Genomic DNA, 12,500 nt, shown 5'->3' on the forward strand with positions numbered 1-12,500 from the left:
GTGCTGATTCCAGAATAAATGCTGTTAAATTATTGTTCATTTCTTCTCTATATCCTTCCATTTTGTCATGTAGCTCCGAGTATCTATTTTGTATTGCTAAACTGAAATCATCATACTTTTCTCTTATTACAGGGATGTTTATTTTCTTTCTTAAAATTAGTCTTTTTTCCTTAAGACCTAGACAAATATCACAATTCTATGGTCTCTTGACATAAATTTGTTTAACACTGTTACATCTTTAATTAAATCAACTTTTTCACTGAGAATTAAATCTATTTCGTTTTTCTTTTCTAGATTTGGGCTTCTCTATGTCCCTTTTCTATTATAAAAAAAAGGTATTCATGATTATTAGATTGCTTTTTCAACATATTTTACAAGCATATCTCCTATATTGCTTCTTTTGTCAACTCCAAACTTCCCTACAGCTGATTCCCGTGTCTTCTTTTGACCTACTTTACATAGAAATCACCCAAAATAAAGGCAAATAGAGTTTAATACTTTTTTATATCACCAGCTCTTCAAAAACAAAATGTTTCTCTTTCTCCCTCATTATTGGATGTTGTTGGTGCATACATTTGAATGATCTTCATTTTATACTTTTTATTTAGCTTGATAATCAATCCTGGAATTCTATCACTGATACTATAAAATTATTCTATGTTAACTGCACGATTTTTATCCATAAGAAAATCCGCTCTATTTTCTTTGTTTTTTTCATATCCTCTGAAGCAAAAGATATGACCCTCTTTTAACTCTATATAAGATTCTCAAGTTAATTCAATCCTATTGTATCCTAATTTATTTATTTCAGCTCTTCAAGTAACACAGCAAAACCTTCTTCCCTAGACAGCATCCTGACATTGTACGCTGAGAGGTTCAGTTCCAAAGGTGGCCATTATCATTCCACACACACGCAAACAAACATACCTACACACAAACACACGCACACACACACACACACACACACACACACATATATATATATATATATATATATATATATATATATATATATATACATGTATATATATATACATTATGTATATGTATATATATATATATATATATATATATATATATATATATGCCAATTGTAAACCTTGATTTTTATGACCATTGCAGTATTATTATGTCTATGAAGTTTTCTGTTTGTGAGGTTTGCATCTTCATACTTTATCACTATAGTTTAAAACCAAAGACAAATAACATAATTATCGATTAAAACATTAAATATTTGTCTTCCATAAACTAGAATTTGACGAAATTAAAAGGATAAACGCCGTTAAAAATTTAAAGATAAAATTGTAACTGAAAAAGAAATGATAGATATAAATCGTAACTAAAAGCATAGTAGGCTTAGAAAACTGATAGCCCTGAAATATAATAACCTTAGAAAACTGATATCCTTAATTTGATCGATATCGGGAATGAGTTTATACCAAAGAATCAATATAGTTAGTATGATTTTGGTAAATGCATCAAAGAGGCCTGCCGGTATTTTAGGATAATCATTGTATATGAATTGTAATTGGATGGTTTTGTGATTGTTACTGTCACCTATCAGATGCAAGGAAATTGCATTTAAAAGTGTTTGCTCGTAAAAAAAAAAAAAAAAAAAAATCTGGAGGACGCCCCCCAGACCCCCTGTCGTCAGTGACTTCTCAAACCTTAGCCGCCACCCACTCCCCACCCAATAAGACACTTCTACGCCCCTGCAGATGGAAGCTACCAACCACAGGGAATGCCTCAGTCTCCCCACATTTGGTCTGTATTACAGTTCTTTCCAACTCATGCATCATTCTCACTAACCATACTATCTTCTCCGGAACTCCTCTGTTTCTCAAACCGATAAATAAACTAACCTTCTGGGTACACTATCTTTCACTATTTCAAGATCCACAAAATATATGTAAACTTTCCTGTTTCCTTCTAGATACTTCTCTTGGACTGGTCTTACTATAAAAATTGTATCTACTGTGCTCTTTCCTTTCATAAACCCAAGCTGCTGGTTATGTTTATCTATCAACTTTATCAACCTTTACTATTTTTACTAGTGTCTTAGATAAAGGCTCCAAAATCTTTATTCCTCTGTAGTTCCCATAGTTTATTGGGTCTCCTTTTTGTTCATATAATTTAAACATCCAACTATCTTCCCAGTCCCTTGGCATGTCTTCTACGTCCACATCTTTTCGAATAGTGTGCCTCCTGAAAGCAATTTATCCATTTACCTCTTGTGTTCTGGCGTTCATTATTTTGATCATCATCAACCCTTTTCTGCTTATACTGCAGAATAGAATAACTTATTTTCTATTAATTCCTTCATGAACTTCGGTCGTTTTTTCCATCACTAGCCTATTCATTTCATCATTACATCAATTCTATTTGTATTCCCTCTACCACCCATTCTACTAAAATCTCGGATGCTCTTTATCAACGCTATGAACTCACATCGAAATCTCATATAGGCCTACTCTACATACATTATTTCTTCAATATTTTGTTTCTTTTTTCATTGGTTTGTTTTTATACATGCATGTACATACAGACACACATACATACAAGCACACACATACACACCCATGAACACATACACCATATATCTATAAAGATAGATAGATAGATCGATAGATAGATAGATAGATTTGTGTGTATAGGACACTCCGGATAGCAAGATAGATAGATAGATAGATAGATAGATAGATAGATAGATTAGTGTGTGTGGGTGTGTGTGGGTGTGTGTATGTGTGTGTGTATAGGACATTCCGAAGTCAAATCAACTTTTGAAGTTCTACTGATTCAACTACCCGATTAGGAAGATCATTCCACAACTTGGTCACAGCTGGAATAAAACTTCTAGAATACTGTGTAGTATTGAGCCTCATGATGGAGAAGGCGTGGCTATTAGTGTAGTCTGTTCACGCGCAGCACTAATATTTCCAAGTTTTACGGAAATATTAGTGCATGATTAATATCTTATTTAATTGAGGGTTGTATATATATCAAAGATATTTGAGAACAATTTTGTTAAAATAAATTATTATTACCCAAGTTTTAAAAAAATCATATATGCTTATACAATATTCGATCTCATTAAATTCACAGTAGATAGTCACTGGTAGGCTAAACTGTAAAAAGAAAAGAAAAACAAATGCACAGAGTTGCACCTGTGCTTAATACATCAGTCATTTGGTCCTCTTGCCCATTGTCATATTACTCTTTTTGTGCTTTTCCATTCTCCCCTTTGCCATATTTTGATTTAAGATATAAATTGTGAAAAAAAGACATCTTACAAAAAAGTTGTGACAGTTTTGAAAGTGATGCTAAATTTGAAATATCGCCTACTAATGTCCTAACTGATGCTTTGCCGAGCATCAAACATGTCTCTCAATGAAAGATCTTGAACAAATACTCCATCATCTTTTGCTTTTCAACAAATTCACTGATTGGCATCATCAACACGATGAGAATCTCTTTCTCGTTTTATATCTAATAAAATTTATTACAACTTCTCCCAAGTGACTGATAAAGTTTGTTCCTCAAGAGTTTCTGGTTCTTCGTCCAAAAAAAGGAAGACTCAACATCTTGAATAAGTCTCTTGATTCCTCTTTCCTCGGCACGCAATTCCCGTTTTAATGACCTAGCCTTGCATTCCATTTGAAAATAATGAAAATAACTTATAATAAGAAACGTATTGCGAAGAATATTTCTTAATCCATGATTTCTCTTTCCCATAGAATACTCATATCAAGGGATGGTTTGAGAAAACAATTAAGGAATAATGAGGAAAAAGGTGAAAACTTAAGCTGGCTGAGTTTCCATTCAGGCTAACCTAAGTGCAGGAAACATTCTCATGGGATTTAAATTCCCAAGAAACTCTACTTCTTAAATGTCTAAGTCTTAAAACCCAATTTGATATCCTAGGGTACTTATCAATTACACATAAAGTATCCTTTATGGGTACAATTCTTCTTCTCTCAAGGGGTTAACTACAGCACTGTAAGTGTCCAGTGGTCATTTTCCTCTTGGTAAGGATAGAAGAGACTCTTTAGGTATGGTAAGCAGCTGAGCCGCTCTTCTAGGAAAGACACCAAAAAATCAAACCATTGTTCTCTAATCTTGGATAGTGCCATAGTCTTTGTACCATGGTCTTCCACTGTCTTGGGGTAGAGTTCTCTTGGTTGAGGGTACACTCGGGCACACTATTTTATTTCTCTTTCACTTGTCATGTTAAATCTTTTATAGTTTATAAAAGAAATGTTCATTTTAATGTTGTTACTGTTATTGAAATATTTTATTTTTCCTTGTTTCCTATCCTCACTAGGCTATTTTCCCTGTTGGAGCCTCTGGGCTTATAACATCCTGCTTTTCCAACTAGGGGTATAGCTTTGCAAGTAATAATAATAATAATAATAATAATAATAATAATAATAATAATGATAACATCACTGGTTTACTAAGTAATGCTAATCAACATTCATAGAAATTGATACGAGGCATTTACATTAACAAACTTTCGACCTTTACGATAGTTTTACAGTGAGATTACATATTAGTGTTATCATTGTCCTATATTTTTTTAATCTCCTTCTATGCCTATTGAGCTTTTAATTCAATACTTCTCCATTCATCATCTCCTACTTCACGCTTTATAGTCCTAAGCCATGTAGGCCTTGGTCTTCCAATTCTTCTAGTGCCTTGTGGAGCCCAGTTAAACGTTTGGTGAACTAATCTCTCTTGGGGAGTGCGAAGAGCATGCCCAAACCATCTCCATCTATCCCTCATCATGATCTCATCCACATACGGTACTCGAGTAATCTCTCTTAAATTTTCATTTCTAATCCTGTCCGGCCATTTAACTCCCAATATCCTTCTGAGGGCTTTACTCTCAATCTACTAAATCTATTGGAGATTATTTCATTGTCGTACCATGACTCATGTCCATAGAGTAACGCCGATCTCACTAATCTGATATATAGTCTGATTTTTATATGAAATTTTAGGTGATTTGATTTCCAAATTTTACTTAACCTAGCCATTGTCTGATTTCGAAAATCTTTCACTAAACTCTAATTCTAAAGACCCTGTATTGGATATCATTGTTCCTAAATACTTAAATGATTCTACCTTATTAATCCTTCCTCCTTCCAATGATATTTCAACTTCCATTGCATACTCCAGTCTCATTATTTCTGTCTTTCTTCTATTTATCTTCAGCCCCACCTCGCGGGTCTTGGCGAAGTTGCAAATGAATATGGAGCACATTTCATAAGTTTCTCTTCAGCAAACAATCTTGCCATTGGAGGTACTCTGTTCCCACATAAGAACATCCACAAGTATACATGGACTTCACCAAGTAGCAATTACAAAAATCAGATAGATCGCATTGCCATTAATAAAGAGAGAAGGAGGTCTCTGAGAAATGTAAGAAGCTATAGAGGTGCAGATATTGGTAGTGATCACCAGCTCTTTATTGCCACACTGAAATTAATTCTGAAAGCACTCAACATAACGATAGATAGAATACCTAGGTTTGATACAACTAAGCTTCTAGAGGAAGAGAAACATTTGCACTTGAATGTAGGAATCAATTTGCAGTCTTAGAGACTTTAAGAGACGGAGAACGGACAATTCATGAAGAATGGTGTGATATTAAGACATTATATCAGTCAGTTGGTAGTGAAGTCTTGGGACAAACAGTTACAAGGAGGAAGCCATGGATATCAAATGATACTTGGTATACTATAAAAAGGAGACAAACACAGAAGTTGACTGTTGAAAGTTTTTGAGGAAGTAATGAAAATTACAAGGTAGAGCATGTTAAGTATTCCAGTATTATTATTATTATTATTATTATTATTATTATTATTATTATTATTATTATTATTATTACTAGCCAAGCTACAACCCTAGTTGGAAAAGAAAGATGCTAGAAGCCCAAGGGCTCCAATAGGGAAAAATAGCCCAGTAAAGAAAGGAAATAAGGAAATAAGTAATTGATGAGAATAAATTAACAATAAATCATTCTAAAAACATTAACAACGTCAAAATAGATATGTCTTATATAAACTATTAACAACGTCAAAAACATATATGTCATATATAAACTATAAAAAGACTCATGTCCGCCTGGTCAACATAAAAACATTTGCTCCAACTTTGAACTTTTGAAGTTCTACTGATTCAACTACCCGATTAGGAAGATCATTCCACAACTTGGTCACAGCTGGAATAAAACTTCTAGAATACTGTGTAGTATTGAGCCTCATGATGGAGAAGGCCTGGCTATTAGAATTAACTGCCTGCTTAGTATTACGAACAGGATAGAATTGTCCAGGGAGATCTAAATGTAAAGGATGGTCAGAGTTATGAAAAATAATATGCAACATGCATAATAAGCTAATTGAACGACTTTGTCAAAAATTAATATCTAGATCAGGAATAAGAAATTTAATAGACCGTAAGTTTCTGTCCAACAAATTAAGATGAGAATCAGCAGCTGAACACCAGACAGAGAACAATACTCAAAACAAGGTAGAATGAAAGAATTAAAACACTTCTTCAGAATAGATTGATCAGCTAAAATCTTAAAAGACTTTCTCAATAAGCCAATTTTTTTGTGCAATTGAAGAAGACACAGACCTAATGTGTTTCTCAAAAGTAAATTTGCTGTCGAGAATCACACCTAAAATTTTAAGAGTCATCCAAATTTAAAGAAACGTTATCAATACTGAGATCCTGATGTTGAGGAGCCACCGTCCTTGACCTACTTACAATCATACTTTGAGTTTTGTTAGGAATCAACTTCATACCCCTTAATTTGCACCATGCACTAATTTTAGCTAAATCTCTATTAAGAGATTCACCAACCCCAGATCTACATTCAGGGGATGGAAGTGATGCAAAGAGAGTGGCATCATCTGCATATGCAACAAGCTTGTTTTCTAGGCCAAACCACATGTCATGTGTATATAGTATGAAAAGTAATGGGCCAAGAACACTACCCCGTGAAACACCGGATATCACATTCCTATACTCACTATGGTGCCACATCAGCAACAACTCTTTGAGATCTATTACTTAAAAAATCAATAATAATGCTAAGAAACGACCCACCCACTCCCAACTGTTTGAGTTTGAAAACAAGGGCCTCATGATTAACACGGTCAAAGGCAGCACTAAAATCAAGGCCAATCATACGAACTTCCTGACCACAATCAAGGGATTTCTGTACGGCATTGGAGATTGTTAGAAGGGCATCTCATGCTCTAAGGCCTTTACGAAAACCAAATTGCAAACTAGGGAATAGATTATTACCTTCAGCAAACCTATTAAGACGTTTTGCCAGAAAACGTTCAAAATCTTTAGATAATATGGGAGTTATGGAAATTAGGCGGTAATCAGTGGGACTTGAGCTACCACAAACACATTTACATAGAGGAGTAACATTACCAATTCTCCAACAAGTGCTAAAAGCTCCTCTTCTTGCTAACTTGCGCAAAATAACAGATAACTTTGGAGCTAAGAAAGCTGCTGTCTTTATAAAAAAAACAAAGGAAAGATACCATTTGGGTCTACACCTCCATAAGCATCAAGGTCCATCAACAGAGCTTTAATCTCACGAGATCGAAAAGCTAAACTAGTTAGTTTAGCCTCAGGAATACAGGAATGAGGAAATTCAACTTCTTCATTACTCTGTTTACTGTCAAAAACATCAGCCAAAAGGGTTGCCTTTTCCTTTGGACAGTGAGTGACTGAGCCATCTGGTTTAAGTAAAGGAGGAACTGTTGCACCTACACCAAAGAGTGCAGATTTAATGGTAGACCACCATTTATGTCCCTGAGCTGTACCAGAAAGGGTTTCTTTTATGGTTAAATTGTATTCCTTTTCAGTTGAGGCATAAACTCTGAGCAAAAGCTTGAAGCTAAGTATAGTTATTCCAGGTCAAATCTGCTTTGTTATCCTTCCAAAGATGATAGGCCTCCTGCTTCTCCAAATAAGCACGTCTGCAATCATCATTGAACCACGGTTTGTCCTTCACTCGGTACCTTAGCACACGAGAAGGGATACGCCTATCAATTATGTTGACTAGATTCTCATTCAAAGGGACAACAGGATCTACACTACTATATAATTGTGACCAATTCAAGCACAAAAGATCATGCAAAATCCCATTCCAGTCTGCTTGGGATTTCATATAAATTTTACAAGAGTATTATATATCAGGGACAGGCTGCTCAGTCTTCACTACTGATGAAATAAAGGCATGATCAGATGTCCCGACTTGAGAACCAACCTTACTAGTTATAACGCCAGGGGAGTCAGTGTATACGAGGTCGAAGCAATTACCAGACCTGTGAGTAGCTTCATTTATGATTTGGTCACAGCCTGATTCAGAGGCAAAGTCTAAAGCTCTTAAGCCATGGCGATCGGTAGGAGAGATAGAACCTAACCACTCCCTATGGTGAGCTTTAAAATCACCAACAAAGACAAAAGAAGCCTTTCTATCATCTTCTTGTATCCTAGCCATAATGGTAAGAAGACAATCGAAAATAGAATCATCCATGTCTGGATTCCGATAGATCGAACACAAATAAAAGTTGTTATGCCTGCCACAACCTTTTATTACCTGAATCTCATGACATCCACATTGATAGCAGGGCTTATGAGAAGCAGGGTACTCGGTCCTAATATACACCGCCATTCCCCTGGCCCTAGGGATGGCATCACGTTTCAACATTATTGGCTTCTTAAAACCAGTTATAAGGAGCTCAGATGAGTGCCCTTATTAGAAACCAAAGTTTCTGAGCACAAAAGAATATCATACTGTCTGGACGCAACTGTAAGGTCTTGGATATATGCATGAAGACCACGAATATTACAATACAGAAGACGACATTGACGAAATCTAGGACGTACTGGTCCAGGATTTTGTTGGTTCTAGGACATTTGCGTACTGGACGTTTGCGTCCTGGACAGTTGTGTCCCGGACAGTTGTGTCCCGGACAATTGCGTCCCCGGACAATTGCGTACCCGGACATATGCGTCCCGGATATTTGCATACCCGTATGTGTTTTACTGATTCTATAAAGCTTTTCATCTTTACCTTTACTCTATACTTTTACACGGTAATTTTATGTATACCTCTATCCACCCTGAATATGCATATGTTATAATAGCATCAAATAATTTAGATTCTTAATTCATACTTTGGCAATAATTATACCTATAGCCATACTGGACACGAAAGAACATATGTATAGACATCAATATTTCATTTGCACGTTTTATTATCTTATAAAAACTTTATAAAATGGAAAATTTATTTTCCAAATGGAGGGGTGATGTCATGTTATAAAATTCTGAATTGTGTTATGCCACCCTTCTAAACTATTATTGGACCTCGGCAAGTCATCAGCTATTCGGTCATGAACATTCCACGATGAAATTGAGAAAGTTTATTGAATCCTATGCCCAGTCCAACAACTGAGGTTGAACTGCCATGAATAAAAGGTCTCTTCTGCTTCTAGAAACCAGGAATTGCTTTCTAAAGGTCTACGTGAATACAAAAGTAAAATCATAGATAAGTACAGTAATTCTAAGTTCTGTACCTCAGTGGTTTTATGCTATATATTTTATTTACAGTAATTAGTAGTTCTGTAATCGAGTGATAACATGCATACATACATACATACTTACATACATATATCCATGCATACAGACATACAAAGAGACAGAGTTACTTCCGTATCTCTTAATAAATATTACCTGGTCACTAAAAACAAGTACAGATACGCAAATTTCCGGTACGAAAAAGTCCGGGGACGCAATTGTCCGGGGACGCAATTGTCCGGGACACAACTGTCCGGGACGCAAATGTCCAGTACGCCATTGTCCTACCACCGGATTTTGCTCAATGTCTGCAGACAGCATACGAATTAATAGATACAAAAAAGAGACATCATACTTAAAAACTAGAATAACAAGAATTATAACAAAAACAATATGTACAGAATTATAAATAAAGTGATTGATGAAACCCATAGACTATAGTAAAAAGTTGGAAAAACTGGTCAACATGGAGGAGCCGATACACCATGCAAGGCTAAATACCCTCCAGGATAGCCACTTCAACTGAAGGGAGGACAGTAAGGATGGTTTTGAGAAGAAAAAGAAACAGAAAAGGAAAAGGCAACCTCTTGATAAACCACCAGGCATCAATGGCCCTTCTATTAAGCCTGCCCAATACACCATTTCAAAAAAACAATAGGAAGAAAATAAAGATAATAATAACATAGAATAGTGTGCCCGAGTGTACCCTCAAGCAAGGTCAAAAGTAAAGCCAGGAATGACTGGAGAGAGTATTTAAACAGTAAAGCAGATGAGGCCGACAAAGCTATGAATTCAGGAAGTGGCTATGGTGTGAGAATTTTATAGAATTATTAATGAAATCTCGACTGTGGCAAAGAAGGAGAAGCATATACCCATCAAAAAGAGAGATGGCTCTGTTATAGCAACAGAAGATGAAGAAAGTTTGATGGAACACATTAGTGAGGTTATGAATAGGACATATAAAGGGAATAATTTGATTGATATACCTGAAGCTGATGAAGACCTTGATGTGCCCATGAATGAATTCAGTGTGTTTGAGGTCGAAGCTATCCTAAAAAAAAACTAAAGAGATGGAAAGCCCTGGATACGATGGAATAACTGCCGAGATGATACTGGCCGAAAATGAAGGGACTCCAAGACTACTTGCAAGATTATTATGTAGAATGAGGCATGAAGAGGCAAAACCTGATGAATGGGAGTTAAGAATGTGGGTGAAAATAGCTAAAAAGGGAGACCTGACTGATTGCAATAATTACAGAGGCATAACACTTACGTCAGTTGTTATGAAAATATATAGTATGCTTATTCTAAAGAGACTGGAGAGATGAACAAGCAGAATTTAGAAAAGGTACAAGTTGCACTGACCAAATTTTCATTTTGAGACATGTTGTACAGCAATGCGTAGAATATAGAAATCCCCTTTTGATGGCATTTGTGGACTATGAAAAAGCCTTTAACAGTGTCCACCGGCCAGTTTTGTAGAGTCCTGCGTTATTATGGAATTCTTCTTAAAGATATAAATTTGATTAAGTCTGTTCATGAGGATATCAAGTGCAAAGTTAATGTTAATGGAGTTTTATCAAGTGAGTTTCCAGTAAACAGCGATGTACTCTAAGGGAATGTATTGCCACCTATGTTTTTTATCCTCCCCATGGACTTTGTAATATGTAGAACAGTCAGAGATGGTGGAGAATAATTGGAATGGATTGGTGATAAGAATTTAGCAGACCTAGATTATGCTGGTGATGCTGTCCTTTTTAGCAGGACACCACAGGATTTGCAATGCTTGCTTACCAAAATGCATGAAATATCCCACGAGGTGGGGCTGAAGATATATATATATATATATATATATATATATATATATATATATGTATATATATATATATATATATATATGTGTGTGTGTGTATGTGTATATATATATATATATATATATATATATATATATATATATATATATATATATATATGAAACCTGACTAGTTTTACCAATTCAGGCCTTTTCAAATACATTTAGATATATGTGTGTATATATATATATATATATATATATATATATATATATATATATATATATATATACGTGTGTGTGTGTGTGTGTGTGTGTGTGCGTGTGTGTGTGTGAGTGTATAAAAGGTTAGTAAAAAACAATAAAATCTCAAAAGAGTAGTTTCTCTAACTGTGTAAGCATTTTTTCTTTACAAATTTGGTGTTAACGGAAACTTAATATTTTGTTTATTCAGAATACTAAATATGCTTCAAAAATTTTTCCTTCTCTTTTTTTTTTCTTTTATTTGGCTATAAATGGTTGAAGGTCATTCATTCCTAGACTGATATTCATAATATCTTCAAATAATTACTTGATAAAACAAGTTTCCCACATATATTACTATTAATGCTTTCCAAAGTCGATATACAGTCAATTAAAACCATAAGTATTACTTAGAACGTGAACAGAAATTGCACTATTATCTTACATACCTTATACAACGTTTTTATGCTTTTTAGTTCTCTCTACCTGTGTTTTACTGGTTTGACCAATATAAAAATCGTCTCTTAAATTATTTGGAATTATATAAGAGAAGGTGAAAACATAATGCTTTTCTCTCATTGATAAATATAATTAAAATGTTGCATTACAAAAAATCACAAAATTGCCAATGCCTGTAAAGAAGCTAGTATGATATGAATACCAAAATTTGCAAAATTAAGACAAAACATAATAAACTAAATGCGAAGTTTATTCTTTGAGTAAAAAGCCTCTTTTGAAAGTAACCTTAAAGAAAATTAGCAGAGATAATTTATTTCTAATAGTGTTCCATTAGCAAATAATTTCATGATGATGTATGCAGATTATCAGCGATACATATTTCATATCTAGGGACATA

At 34.6% G+C, this 12,500-nt stretch overlaps 1 protein-coding gene across 1 annotated transcript in view; it reads right to left on the minus strand.

The window, feature by feature from the left end:
- Window positions 1–12,500, minus strand: part of LOC137621475 (putative uncharacterized protein DDB_G0271606) — a 51,798-nt gene that overhangs the window by 11,200 nt on the left and 28,098 nt on the right. The gene's annotated exons all lie outside the window — the stretch shown is intronic.

Source organism: Palaemon carinicauda, chromosome 28 (genome assembly GCF_036898095.1).
Source record: "Palaemon carinicauda isolate YSFRI2023 chromosome 28, ASM3689809v2, whole genome shotgun sequence".
Lineage (NCBI taxonomy): Eukaryota > Metazoa > Arthropoda > Malacostraca > Decapoda > Palaemonidae > Palaemon > Palaemon carinicauda.